Raw genomic sequence first — 15,009 nt, 5'->3', positions numbered from 1 at the left:
AATTTCAGAAATAAACGGAAATAAGAGAATTACTTTCCGGCTGCCAGCCTGTACCTAACGTTGTGCAGGGCGCGCCTTTTCAACAGTTCAAATATTTAAATTTGACCGCTTCTTTTCCCAATGTCGACGTCATCTCTGCACAGCCGCCTTTTTGTCATCATTAAACGGTATTGTCGAGGCAGCGTATTTAATGCTGAAATTACGGAAGGCGCGCCTTTTCACCTTCGGAAATTTTGAATCGACAGCGCCCTTTGGCATTTCTGACACGTGGTAGTGGAGGCATTTAAAGTTGGGATATTTCACTGTTCATTCACTGATACTTCCTTTTTTCGATACTCCACTGTCGTCTTCCTCCCCAAACTTTTCCTTTCTCTGTATTTTCTGTTTCTGCCTTTCTTCTTTCTTCCATGGCTCCCAAGAAAGCTGTCTCAGCCCCATCTCGGGCTCGGACAAAGAGATCCGACGGCTCTGTGGATCTTTCTCCTTTGGAGAGTAGGGTTGATTCCATCATCTTCGCGAAGCATGAGGGTGTCCTTCGCTCGAACTATGAAATTTCTCCAACCGTGAAGATGTTCTATCAGGCGCCTGGAGCTCGGTCCATTAATGGCGGCGATATTACCCTCTATGAGAGGATGTTTCTTGCTGGGCTCCGATTACCGTTTCCAGAGATTGCTCGAGACTTCGTTCTTTTTCTGACGATCGCGCCCAGTCAGGTAATGCCCAATGCCTGGCGATACCTGTTTGCCTCTTACATTCTGTGGAGGCTTGTGTTGAAGAATGAGATGACTATTCCGCAGTTCTTCAACATCTACAGGCCGAGGCAGACTGCAGAGGGGATGATTGAACTCTGCGTTCGTCACCCGCCTGTCTTCATCAAGCTCAAGAGTGGGCTAACGAACAACAAGTTCTGGGAGATGCAATTCTTCAGAGTTTCCGGGGAGTGGGAATGCCCCGAAGGTACTCTTCTTCCTGAAGACCGTATGATGCCTCGGGCTTGGCAGTTGCTGCGATCTGACCGAAGCGACCCCCCTTCACTCACTGTATCTGAACTGGAGGATGTTAAGAAGATAAGTGGGTGGTCCGCTGCCAGGGTCAAGGCCGAAAAGTTTGAAGAGGTTGATTTCGATAATCTCGTCACCAAGGAGAATATGAGGCAGTTTCTCGGATACAACATTCCGAGAGATAAACAGCTAATCACCAAGAGGGGAGCTGTCAAGAAGAGGAATGACGCCCCTCCATCCCCGAGGCCTGCTACTAAGAAGAGGTCGTTTAAAAATTTTGAGGAAGTTCTTGGGGATGTTCCTGCACAAAAGAAACAGAAGATTCCTTTGGCCGCTTCGGGTGCAAGGAGGACTCCTTCTTCGGCTCCATCACCTAGGGTGAGCGTTGAAGAGGGGTCTGCCCGCTTTCGGGATTTCATTCCCGAGGTTAGCCCTGCTCCTTCCTTTGTTCTACGGGATGAGTCTGGCTCCGAGGCTTCATTTCATGGTGAACAATGTGCGGTACCTGAGGGGTCTGGAGAAGGAGAAGGAAATATTCCTGAGGCCCGAGACGTCCCAGTCGCGCGTAGGGTGAAGCATCTGGCCAGGAAGCGGAAACTCACAGGCCAGGACCGAATGGCTCAAAGACTCGCGGACGCCGGGCGTTTGTGGGGTAAAGTGGTTATAATACCTTCTGATCCTGTCGCTTCAAGTGGTGACTCTCTTGAAGAGATGGATGAGGAAACTGGTACCCCCCGGGACGAGCCTCTGGTTGAAGAGTCAGAAGTAGAAGGTACTCCCCGAACTCCTTCTTCAGAACGTCCAGAGACACCACCACCCCCTGAAGAAAATCGTGAAACAGGGCACTCCACCCCCCAAGCTTCATGTTCTGCGCCTGCACAAACCGAGACTCCTACTGGAGTACCCGAGGCTGAGGATGTCGAAGAGCCTAACGCCTTTCAGGAAGCGGTTGATCAGGAGGTACCGGGCTCTGCTTCTGAAGTTCAAGGTTCTGGTCAACCCGAAATAACTCCTCGTGTCGAAGTGCTTGAGGAGCCTCGGATCGACCCCGAGAACGTTATCCCTGAAGCAAGTGTGCTTCCCGAGGCTTCTACTCGTGCCGAGGCTGGCCCTTCTGGACTAAGATCTGTCGGGTCTGAAGCGGCTCCAAGTGCAGGGGCTGAACCTCATGCGGGTCCCAGCTCTTCCCCTAGGGTCTCGGTCGGTTTCGACGTTTTGGGCAGGGGTCTTCTGGGTCATCCGATGGAGGCCATAAAGAACTTAATCCCCGAGGGATATCTAGGGAGTGCAGGGGTGTCTTCTCCCGAGAAGATCGCTCAAGGCATTCTTATCTCTCATTATCAAGTAAGTTTCTGGAACTAGGCCTTTTCATTCCGCTTGCATCTTGGTTCTGACTTGGCTTACTTTTTTTTTTTTTATAGCTCCTTGTGAAGATGACAGCCCTCTGGCAGAAGTACGAGAATCGTCCTGCGCCTCCGCCTACTCCTTCCCCCGAAGTGCAAGCTCGTATCTCGGGTTTAGAGAATGAAGTTGCGACGCTGAAGTCTCTTCTTCAGTCCAAGGACGAGGAACTCGCCTCCCGGGATTCGATCATATCCGAGATGCGTTCTGCTAACGCTCGTTTGAGGAACCAAGTAATGGAGGCCAACGATCGGTACACTCGCTCTGTTGAAAGTCTTTCTTCCGAGCTGGATCGCGCAGATCAATTGTCTACCCGTTTGTTGGCTGTGCAGAACGAATGCTCCGAGGCGTGCAAGAATGCTTTGAGTGCCGAAGCCGAAAAGGACAAGCTCAAAGATGAAGTTGAAAGACTTATAGCCGAGAGGGATAAAGCTCTCAAGGCGCAGGATCACTCGGAGAGTCTCTTGATTCGGCTCAGGACCAGATATGACGCAGATCGGGCAAAGCTCAAGCGTTACCAGAAGCAGTTGAGCTACGCACCACATCTTCGGGATCAGAGTTGGTGTCGGGGTTGTCATTGGGGTTTCGAAAATTTTCGAACCTTGGTGACGAATCCCCAATACAAATTTGATCCTGAGACGGTTGATCCGATGCTGGTGGGTTTTCCTGAAGAAGCCATCCAGGAGATGGAGGAGTTCGGTAAGGAGTTCATGCCCGATGTCCCGAATTGGGGTCTTGACGCGCCAAATCCCGAAGAAGACCCTCTTGACAATCCTGCCAGCTAGAAGCTGTTTCTTGTCTTGAATTTTTATCTTCTTTTTTCTTTACCTGTACAAAACTTTGAATATAATATATTTTGGATGAAATTTCTATCCTTTAATTCTTTCCTTTCTGATCATGGCATTCAGAGAAGCCTTTTACTTAGGCATTTTTTTTTCCGTAGTCTCTTCGTATTCTCTAAGGAATTGACTTTTCCTGTTTTTGGTGTTGGACAAACCAAAAAACCTTTCTTGCTCTTGGTAATTGACAAACCGAGAGACTTTTTCTACTCACCTTAAAGAGCTACCTCCCATAACCTTAGTCTGCGACCGCAGGCCAAGTCGTTCGGGGTAGGTAGTCAGGTTGCTGAGTTTTACCTTTCTTTTCGGAAATCTTTGTAATCTGTAAGAGACCTCATATGTTACTGAAATGAAATCATAACTTGAAATCTTCACCTTTTAATTTCTTTATCTTTGAAGGTTTCAATCTTTCAACCTTTGGAGACCTCCAACCGAGAGGTTTTCTTGTCTTAGTGTTCTTTTCATAACCACTTCGGGTTATCTGAGGAAAGGACGTGGGCAGATTCTTTCTTGGATGCTCTTGTCCTTCCGAAAGCCTGCAATCCTGCATTGATAGTCTTTGTTGGACTAACCTTTAGGTTTTTCTTGCTCTCGGTGTTGGAAAGACCGAGAGACTTTTCCTGCTCTTGGTGTTGAATGACCAAGAGACTTTTCTTGCTCTCGGTGCTGAGCGACCGGGAGACTTTTCCTGCTCTTGGTGTTGAATGACCAAGAGACTTTTCTTGCTCTCGGTTTTGGACAAACCGAGAGACTTTTCCTGCTCTCGGTGCTGAGCGACCGAGAGACTTTTCTTGCTCTTGGTGTTGAATGACCAAGAGACTTTTCTTGCTCTCGGTTTTGGACAAACCGAGAGACTTTTCCTGCTCTCGGTGCTGAGCGACCGAGAGACTTTTCCTGCTCTTGGTGTTGAACGACCGAGAGACTTTTCTTGCTCTTGGTGTTGAATGACCAAGAGACTTTTCTTGCTCTCGGTTTTGGACAAACCGAGAGACTTTTCCTGCTCTCGGTGCTGAGCGACCGAGAGACTTTTCCTGCTCTTGGTGTTGAACGACCGAGAGACTTTTCTTGCTCTTGGTGTTGAATGACCAAGAGACTTTTCTTGCTCTCGGTTTTGGACAAACCGAGAGACTTTTCCTGCTCTCGGTGCTGAGCGACCGAGAGACTTTTCCTGCTCTCGGTGCTGAGCGACCGAGAGACTTTTCCTGCTCTTGGTGTCGAATGACCAAGAGACTTTCCTTGCTCTCGGTTTTGGACAAACCGAGAGACTTTCCTTGCTCTCGGTTTTGGACAAACCGAGAGACTTTTCCTGCTCTCGGTGCTGAGCGACCGAGAGACTTTTCCTGCTCTCGGTGCTGAGCGACCGAGAGACTTTTCCTGCTCTTGGTGTCGAATGACCAAGAGACTTTCCTTGCTCTCGGTTTTGGACAAACCGAGAGACTTTTCCTGCTCTCGGTGCTGAGCGACCGAGAGACTTTTCCTAAGTATATAGATCGGATTGATTCTTGGATTTCTGCGATTGTCAGTAGATACTGAAAATAGACATTCTTTATTGAATATGAAATTGTTTGTAAAAAACTGAAAAAAGAAAACAATGAACTACATGAAATATTTTTTCAGATGCTCGGCATTCCATGATCTTGGAAGTATCTTTCCGGTCTCGGTCATCAAGCGATAAGCTCCCTTCTGATGGCATCCTATTACCTTGTAGGGGCCTTCCCATCCGGGTCCCATTTTGCCTTCTGTTGGGTCTTTCGTCATCAAGCTCACCTTCCTGAGTACCCAATCTCCGATTTGGAACTTTCTGGGCACCACCTGTTTGTTAAAGTACCGAGCCGTTCGATTCTGATATGCCGCCCATGTGACATGAGCGTCGTCTCTTTTCTCCTGCAACAGGTCCAGGTGTACCTTAGCATTCTCGTCGTTGAGTCCTGGATTGTAGTGAGCTACCCGGAATCTTGGAGATCCTACTTCCACAGGTATCACCGCCTCGGTTCCATATGTAAGTGAGAATGGTGTCTCGCCCGTTGGAGTTCTTCTGGTGGTTCGGTACGACCACAGCACCTCTGGAACGTATTCAACCCATGCTCCTTTCTTCTTATCAAGCTTTTTCTTCAGGATCTTTACCAAGGTCTTGTTTGTCGCCTCTACTTGACCATTCGCCTTTGGGTATTGTACCGAAGCATAATGGTTTCGGATACGAAGCTCCGAACACCACTTCCGAAACGGTTCACAGTCAAACTGCTTCCCATTATCTGTGACGAAAGCATGAGGAATCCCGAACCGGCACACCACTGACTTCCAGAGGAAGGTTATGGCATTCGCAGTAGTTATAGCTGCTAATGCTTCTGCTTCCGCCCATTTAGTAAAGTAGTCTACAGCTACAATCAAGAACTTCCGTCCACCTTTTCCTACCGGCATCGGACCAACTATATCCACCCCCCATTTTGCAAATGGCCATGGAGAAGTGAGGGGGATGAGCTTCTCGGGACTTGCTTTCATGATTCTTGCGAATCTCTGGCATTTATCACAGGCTTTGACAAGAAGAGCTGAGTCTTTTTTGATCGTGGGCCAATAGTAACCTGCTCGGATGGTTTTTTGCGCCAGCATCCTTCCTCCTGAGTGGTCTCCGCACACTCCTTCATGAATTTCCCTGAGGACATAATTCGACTCGGCCTTGGAGAGGCATTTGAGAAGGGGTTCGGAGTATCCTCTTTTGTACAGTGTCTCCCCGAGAAGGCAAAACCGTGCCGCTTGTATCTTCACCCTCCGAGCTGCAACCTTATCTTCGGGCAACAACCCATGTCTAAGGAACTGGATAATGTCCCTAGCCCACTCTGGCTCCTCTGGTGCTGAGTCTACTTCCATAACTTTGGTCCTCGGGGCTATTGAAGGCTCAGTCAGAACAATAATTTGCCTTCTTGATGCTTCCATCTCTTCCTCTGTTCCCGACGCGATCTTTGAGAATTCATCAGCTCGAATGTTTTCCTCCCGAGGTATTTTTGTGATGACAAACCTTTCGAAATAGGACTGGAATCTCCGTACTTCTTCCAAATACCTAGCCATTCTATCTTCTTGTGCTTCGAATTGCCCTTGGACTTGGCCTACGACTACCTGAGAGTCACTCCGGATTTCGACATTGGTTGCCCCCATCTCTCTGGATAATGCCAAACCTGCTATCACCGCTTCGTACTCAGCTTCATTGTTTGTTGTAACGAAGTCCAGTTTCACAGCAAAACCGAACTCTTGCCCTTCAGGATTCCTGAGGAGGACTCCTACTCCGCTTCTGCTCTTTGTAGAGGAGCCATCTACAAACACAACCCAGGTTGACTCCTTAGGAAGTTCTTCTGCTTCAGGAATGTTACAGAACTCTACCAGGAAGTCTGCTAGAGCCTGTCCTTTGATAGCCGTCCGAGGATGAAACTCGATATCAAATTGTCCGAGTTCCACCGCCCAGTTGACTAATCTTCCCGAGAGGTCAGGCTTTTGCAACACCTTCTTCATTGGATACTCGGTTAAAACTCGGATAGCGTGAGCCTGAAAGTATGGCCTCAATCTTCTGGCTGAAATGATTAAAGCGAACGCTAACTTCTCGATCCGAGGATACCTCTCTTCCGCACCATGCAGTGCTTTGCTTGTAAAGTAGACTGGTTTCTGAACCCCTGAATCTTCTCGGACTAGTACCGAGCTTACTGCTGAGGGAGAGACTGCCAGATAGAGATAAAGGATCTCCCCTTCGGTTGGGCAGCTCAACAGTGGTGGGTTGGCCAGATACTCCTTCAATTTTTCGAAAGCTTCCTCACACTCCTCACTCCATATAAATGCTTTTCGTAAAATTTTAAAGAAGGGAAGGCACTTATCTGTCGACCGTGATATGAAACGGTTCAAGGCTGCAATTCTCCCTGTCAGTCGTTGAAGTTGTTTTGTTGTTCTCGGGGCCTCCATCTCGAGGACAGCTCTGACCTTCTCTGGATTAGCTTCAATGCCCCTTTGTGACACCATAAACCCCAGAAACTTGCCTGAAGAAACTCCGAAAGCGCACTTTGCGGGGTTGAGCTTCATGTTGTATTTTCTTAGAGTCCGAAAAGTTTCTCGGAGGTCTTCTATGTGTTTGTTTGCCCGAACACTCTTAACCAGCAGGTCATCTACGTATGCCTCAACGTTTCGGCCAATTTGACTTTGAAACATCCGGTTCACCAGTCGTTGATATGTGGCTCCAGCATTCTTCAATCCGAAGGGCATCATCTTATAGCAGTAGAGTCCTCGGTCTGTGATGAAAGCAGTTTTCTCCTGGTCTGTTTCTTCCATACAGATCTGATTGTACCCCGAGAAGGCATCCATGAAGCTCAAGAGCTCATGCCCGGCCGTCGAATCCACCAATAAATCAATCCGAGGCAGGGGAAAGCTATCCTTCGGACATGCTTTATTCAGGTCGGTGAAATCTACGCACATCCTCCACTTCCCGTTAGACTTCTTTACCAGCACTACATTGGCCAGCCATTCGGGATAATCCACCTCTCGGATGAATCCAGCTTTCAGCAACTTCTCTACCTCTTCAGCAACTGCCATGTTTCGTTCGGCAGCAAAAGCTCTTCTTCTCTGCTTCACAGGGCGATAATTTGGGCTCACATTCAGCTTATGGACTATAACCGAGGGATCAATCCCCGGCATATCTTCATGGCTCCAGGCAAATACATCTTTGTTGCGCCTCAAGAACGCCACCAGATCTTCCTTCATGGGTTGAGGGAGTTGTGAGCCTATATGAATTTTGTTTCCCGAGTCGCCTATCTCGAATTCCTCCAAGGCTTCCACAGGCTCCCCCAACGGTGATTGCTATTTTCCATCCTCCTTGGTTTTCTCCCCCCGACCGTGCTGCCTCGGGGTATCTTTCAAGGACAGATTGTAGCATCTCCTAGCCTCCTTCTGGTCTCCTTTTACCTCTCCAATTCCTTCTTCTGTTGGAAACTTCATGCTGAGATGTGGTGTTGAAGTCACCGCTTTGAAATCATTGAGAGCCGTACGTCCTATAATTGCATTGTAGGCCGAGACCTTATCAACTATTAGGAATTTCACCATAATGACTTTTTGCCTTGGATAAGTCCCGGCTGTCACAGGTAAATCGATAGAACCGAGAGGCAACACCTTCTCTCCAGCAAAACCCTGTAGCTGGCACGAGACCGGAACCAACTTTTCTAATGGAACACCTATGTGATCGAAAGCTGATTTAAACAGAATATCAGCCGAGCTCCCAGTGTCAATGAGGATCCGCCGGGTCTGATAGTTTGCTATGGTCAAGGTGACCACAAGGGCGTCTGTGTGCGGAAGCGAGACTCCAGCATAATCATCATCAGAAAACCCTATAACCAGAGGGTTATATTTTCGAGACTTTGGGGGCCTCTGGACCGAGTAAACTTCGAAATCATCGAGCTGCCTGGCATATGCTTTCCGAGCCGAGTTGGACTCACCTCCTCCTCCGAATCCTCCCGAGATGGTGTGGATGATAGGAATATTACCTTGCTGCGCCCCCCGAGGCCTGCTTCTACTTCTCTCCCTTCTTTCGTCCCTCCGAGGCCGAGGTGCTGGCTCTCGGCTTCTTTCTCTTCTTTCATCTTGTCTCGGTTGATAGTTTCTTCTATTATCCCGATCTTCTTCCCTCCTAGGCCTCGGATAGTGATCTCGCTCCTGTTGATTCCTCTCATTGGCAAGGAATCGGACTAGCTTCCCATTCTCAATGAATTTCTCGATCAACTGCCTCAATGAAACACACTGCTCGGTCAGATGACCGTGTGAATCGTGGAAGGCGCAGTACTTGTGAGCCAAGTACGGAGGGGGATTTCCTTGAATGGGTCTCGGTTTCTGGTAATTCGGATCTTTCTTGAGTTCCATGAGCACCTCGGTGATGGAGGTGTTCAACGGTGTCCACTTGTAATCTCCAAAATTTTCTTCGCCTTCTTATATTCTGCGGGACCAGCATCCTGTACGGGCTCAGGATTCTTCTTTTTCTTAGGCTTCTCGGTGGACGGCTGCTGTTGCTGCTGGGAATTACTGAGGAGGGCTCGGAGCGTTTCTTCCTGGTTGATGTACCTGTCCATCTTCACCATAAAGGTTTGAAGATCTTTCGGCGGTTTCAACGCCAATTCCGCCATCAGAGGTCCATCTTTTTTCAAGCCTTGAAAAATTGCACCGTAAATGAAGTCGTCTGGTGCACTCTCTGTGTTCAGCTTCTCCTGGTTGAACCTCCACAGATAATCTTTTAGAGACTCATTTGGTCCCTGCTGTACAGAGAGTAAGTACCCTCGGGGTTTTCTTCTAGCTCTCCCGGATACGAACTGGGCCAGGAATTTTCGTCCAAGGGTGTCGAAGCAATCAATCGACCTTGGTGCGAGATTCCTGAGCCAGTCTCGGGCTTTTCCTGACAGGGTGAGAGGAAAAGCTCGGCATGCCACAGCATCTGGTGTCTTGTGCAGGGAGACATGGGACCTGAAATTGTCCAGATGCTCCACTGGATCTTCGCTGCCTGAGAAGACAGGAATGTCAGGTACCTTGAATCTTCCAGGTAAGTCGCAGTTGGACACTTCTTCGGTGAATATGGACTCCTTGTGCTGGAAGAGGTTGTCAACAAGGGACTCCTTCCCATCACGCCTCTGGTCAATCGTCTTTGACAGCATATCATATTTCGCGCCCAGATCCTGGACCATCTTCTGCAACCTCCTTTCTGCCTCCGTGGGTGGAACCGGATTGATGGGCTCTCCACGATTCTCGTTCCGCCCGGCTCTCTCTCCATGGTTCTCGCTCTGCCCGTCCTGATTCTCGTTCCGCCCGTCATGATTCTCGTTCCGCCCGTTTCTCTCTCCTGAACCTTCGTGGTTTGTCCCATCGGCTACATCATGATTGGGCGGCGGAGTTCGTGCGGCTAGGAGCACAGCGTTCTGAGCCAACAAATCCTCCACATTCTTCTGCGCCTGGGCTAACTGTTGACTCAGTTGGGTTATCCGGGCCTCTGGATCCGCAGATTCTGCTTCTCCACGAGCATCGTCTCGGCTGGTTGGCGGTACTTCGTTTAAGATCGATTTGGAACGTCTCGTCGTCACCATTGCGGATTTGTTTTTCGTAAGAACAATTGATCGTTCCCACAGACGGCGCCAAACTGTTGGTACAGTTTCCGGTATGGTGACGTGTTGCCTAAGGATTCGCTACCTGATTTTCTACTGAACACCTCAACCCTGCAAAAAGGAACAAACAGCTCGTCGGGGGTGCCGACCACGCCCACTCCGATGCCTAAGTCAGTCTAAAAGGTTTTCTGCAGAGAATTCTTAATCTTAATCTCAAGAGCTTAGAGAATTTGTGTTTTTTTACCTGGTATGACGGTCTTTATTTATAGGCCGGACCCTCTTGACATCGAGTTGGATTAGGAGTTTGAGTCCTAACCTGGTTCGTGTTTTAATCATATCTTCTAGGAATTTGAGTAGGAGTGTGGAATCCGCAGTTGGTTGTGTTTGTACTTCTTTGAACTCGATTCCATGTCAATAACCATTTTATCCCATAAATCATGGATCTGTAGTTTATCCATTTTATCCCATAAATCATGGATCTGTAGTGAATCCCTGATCTTCTGGGATTCTATCCTTATCGAATTCTGAGACGGGTGTGGTGCATGGCACCTTCTTAGAAGACTGTAGCACATTTCAACTGACCTCCTGCTCTTACCTGGAGATCTCGGGATATATCCGCACCACAACAGGGTTGTGTAAGTCCGAGATGTTTATACTCCGAGATGTTGACTCATCCAATGGATATCACCCCGAGAAGATATCGCACCGACTCGATATCATACCGAGGTGTTATTACTCCGAGGCACAAATATCCGAGATATGTTCACTCCATCTTGGCTGGGAGATCTCGGGATATTTTACATACCGTAACCTGGAATGTTAAGACCGAGACATCGTCATATCTCCGAGATGTCTTCGGACCTAAACGACCTTCCCTTCGCTGGGTGGAACCATGCGGAACAAGTGTCCGAGACATAACTCCGAGATGTCATTGGATCCACGTGTCTCTAGGGTTGATTTTATCCCTAACACCTGTGGTAGCTGAGTACTCGTGGTATTAACTATATGCATATTGCGTGGAAGTATGATAAAGGCGTGACCGTGTTAAATTACCGCTTATTTTAAAATTATAAGTTGACATAAAAGGGTAAACGTAAAATATTTAATTAAAAAGAAATGATATGTACTCTTAAGTGCATACTCTTTAACGGGTTTGTAAAAGTTACAATTGATTTTAAAATTTAATAGTGACCATCTAAAATGAAATAGTTATTTTTAGTGCCACTTTAGGTAGTTTGGCAGTAGGAGTATATGTAGTATTTTCTCTTATTATCACTTTTCAAACTTGTAAGCTGATATGAAAGATGAAATATTTGATTGAAGAAAAATTATACAAACGCTCTTACTCTCATATTATCGAATCCAAAATTCAATAGTGATCAATCCAAAATCAAATAATTATTTTTACTCTACTTTTAAGGAGTGGGAGTATGTGTAGTATTTTCTCTTAACTAAAATAGAGGTTAAATAACAGAGACAAAGTTGAACTCAGAGCGTTGCTTTAATTCGATATTAAAATTAACATTTATTCTAAAAGTTTAAGCCCATAGAAAATGATAGACTTAATCATTTAAATTAATATTCTAACAAATTGTAGACATACAACTCTTTTACACTTTTTGACATGTGTGAGTGTGTGATTTGAACAAAAAAATATAAGCATTTACTGCTCTGAAATAACCGCCAATCACAAATTGACACATGTTAAAAGTGGTATGTATAACATTTTTTATGTATAGTTAAAAAGCTACATCATATACGTATATAAAATAGACCCTTTTTTTTAACTAATAGTTAGATGAGACCGTATAAAAAATAAAAAATAAAAAACAAATAAAAAAGAAGAAGGTCGGCATTTTCAGTTCAAGATAGAAAATATAATTACCCCTAGTAAAAATAATAATATAAAAAGCGATGTCGTTTTTTAGACGGATTTTAGATTTGTAATGTTTAAGATTTGCAATGATGTATTTGTATTTGTAATGTTCTTGCAACTTGTATGTGATATCCCTAACTTTTTGATTGGATAATTAATTATGAGGTTTCATGGGTTATTGGAGGGGTTATTCATATTTTATGCTAGTTTAAAAGTGCTGGGTTATTCATATTGAAACTCATAAACTGCCCAGTTGAGACCAACATTGATTGTACATGTAGCGCCTTTTAGTTAGTTTCTTAAGTAACACCAAAATATGCCCATACCTAAAAATCGGTCATACGGTGCGGTTATGAGTTTCAATAACTACTAACATGCAGTTATCTTAAAATCGTTAACCGCCTAGCAGAGTGGTTGCGTGAAATATTTGATTGAAGCGAAATGATACACTCTCTTACTTTCATACTATTAAATACACACTTCTTGACGTGTCAATAAAAATCACTATTGAATCTAAAATTCAATAAAGATCAATCCAAAATTTAGTAGTTATTAATTTTTACTATCAGTTTAGGGAGTTACGGAGTGGGAGTATGTGTAGTGTTTAACAATCAATGATACACACTCGTAAGTGCATATTAAAATTACCATTAAATACAAAATTCAATAGTGTTCATCGAAAATCTAATAATTATTCTTAGTACAACTTTAGGTAGTTTGTGAGTGGAAGTGTGTATAGTATTTTCTCATAACTGAAATAGAAGTTGAATAACAGAGATAAAGTTCGAAATGATCATAGTGTTTGTTCTAATACCATATTACAATTATCACTTATTATTAAAGCTTAAAACGATAGGAAATAGTAGACTTAATTATTTAAATTAATATTCTAACAAATTGTAAAAGTACATACAATTCTTTTACAATTTTTGACATGTGTCTGTGTGATTTGAATAACAAAATATAAGCATTTAACTCTCTAATAATTAACCTCCAACCACAAGTTGACACATGTTAAAAATGGTATGTATAACATTTTTTTTATGGATAATTAAAAAGCCCAATCATATAAGTATATAAAATAGACCCTTTTTCAACTAATAGTTAGATGAGACTGAATTAAGGGGAAAAAAAAAAAAGGATCGATGAAGAATTCAAAGAATAACTTATCTTAAACCGATATTTTTTGTTTTTTTGTTTTTTTTTTTAAAATAATAAAAAATGAGACAAGCTTATTCTAATCAAATTTATAAGGAATCTTATTTAGCAGAGATCCAAGGCTTTTCTCTAAATTTTATCTCCTTTTAATACGTAAAAATAGACTAGAAAGATGTTAGGAAAAATCTGTCACAAGTTGTACGTTTATGTCACAAATTCAATGGTGTTGGGAGTGGGCAATTAGAGTTTCCTTTGCGGGATTTGATTCTTGTACAACACCAATACAACAACTGTACAACAACCCCTCACATGAGGGTGGGCCCCAGTATGTGGGACCCATCCTCATGTGAGGGATTGTTGTACAGTTGTTGTATTGGTGTTATAAATCTAACATTTTCCTTCCTTTGCCTCACATTGGATCTTTTCCCCATCTGAGCTCACATCCATCTTTGCTCAATCTCTCGCCACACAAGATTGTCATCAACTTCAACAGCAATTCTAAAGGCCGAGCTTACGCTTAAATTTTAGTATAATTCGTACCAGATCCAGTTTCATAAAAAATAAATAAAAAATTCTCAATTTCTTTTCTTTTTCAAATTCAAGCATGATGTTAGAATATTTAGAACATGATCTATATTAGATCTTTATTCTATTTTCTTGTAGGTCTATTATCTTCCTTATTTAGTTTTGATTTTTTTTATTCTCTATAAATATTACTTATTGTAATGCAATTTCGTCATATTTCAATATATTGAAGAAGTAGCTCTAAGCCTAGTTCTAACAGTCTTCATCAATCTCTTTCTATCTCTGCTTGTGCACCCTTCTCTTTCTCTTAATATATTCTATAATATATTTTTATGATGTATGTATTGCCATGTTATTTAATTTTTTTAAAAAAACTTGATAAAATATTTATCATGCAACAACATATATATTATTAAATTTATAAAATTTAATGTTAATTATATAATGACTCTTCCTCCATTTAAAATAATAATAACAATAATAAATTCTATTACGTGGTTTAGGTTTTGACATTGACTCGAGTTTATTAATAGAAGCATGAGAAAAAGAACTGTAGGTTAGGTGACATCAAAGCCTTACCTTCCCCAAGAAAGAGAAGCAAAAAAGCTTTTTTTTTTTATTTTTTTTTATTTTATTTTTATGGAGATGTAGCCATTCATAAAAATAAGCAAAATTGGAATTTCAAACTATCATACGTTTCTTACAAATCGGTTTATAAAAAATTTTATAAAATTCACATATAAGATTGATGTGTATATCACATGCCAATATACACATGTTATTTTAATAGAATCTGCTTTTCACATACTATTTTAACAGCATTAATAGAAAAACATATGCTTCTCACATGTTTAAATGACATATATTACTCTTATATGTAGGTTGTATGAAATTTGTTACAAACCCATTTGTAGAAATTTCTGTCCATTTCAAACAATGTTAATTTTCAGATAATCTGCATCAGCATTAAGCTCACCTAAGCCTGGGTGAATTTAAAAAAAAAAAATAAAAAAAAAAAATAAGAAAAAGGTCGAATTTAAACAGGCCTGTGGGCACTGAAAAGAGAAATGCCTATACAAATAAACAGTAAAAAATATATA

Source organism: Alnus glutinosa, chromosome 10, assembly GCF_958979055.1.
Source record: "Alnus glutinosa chromosome 10, dhAlnGlut1.1, whole genome shotgun sequence".
Lineage (NCBI taxonomy): Eukaryota > Viridiplantae > Streptophyta > Magnoliopsida > Fagales > Betulaceae > Alnus > Alnus glutinosa.
The sequence above is the reverse complement of the archived record's forward strand: the minus strand, read 5'-3'. Positions refer to the sequence as shown.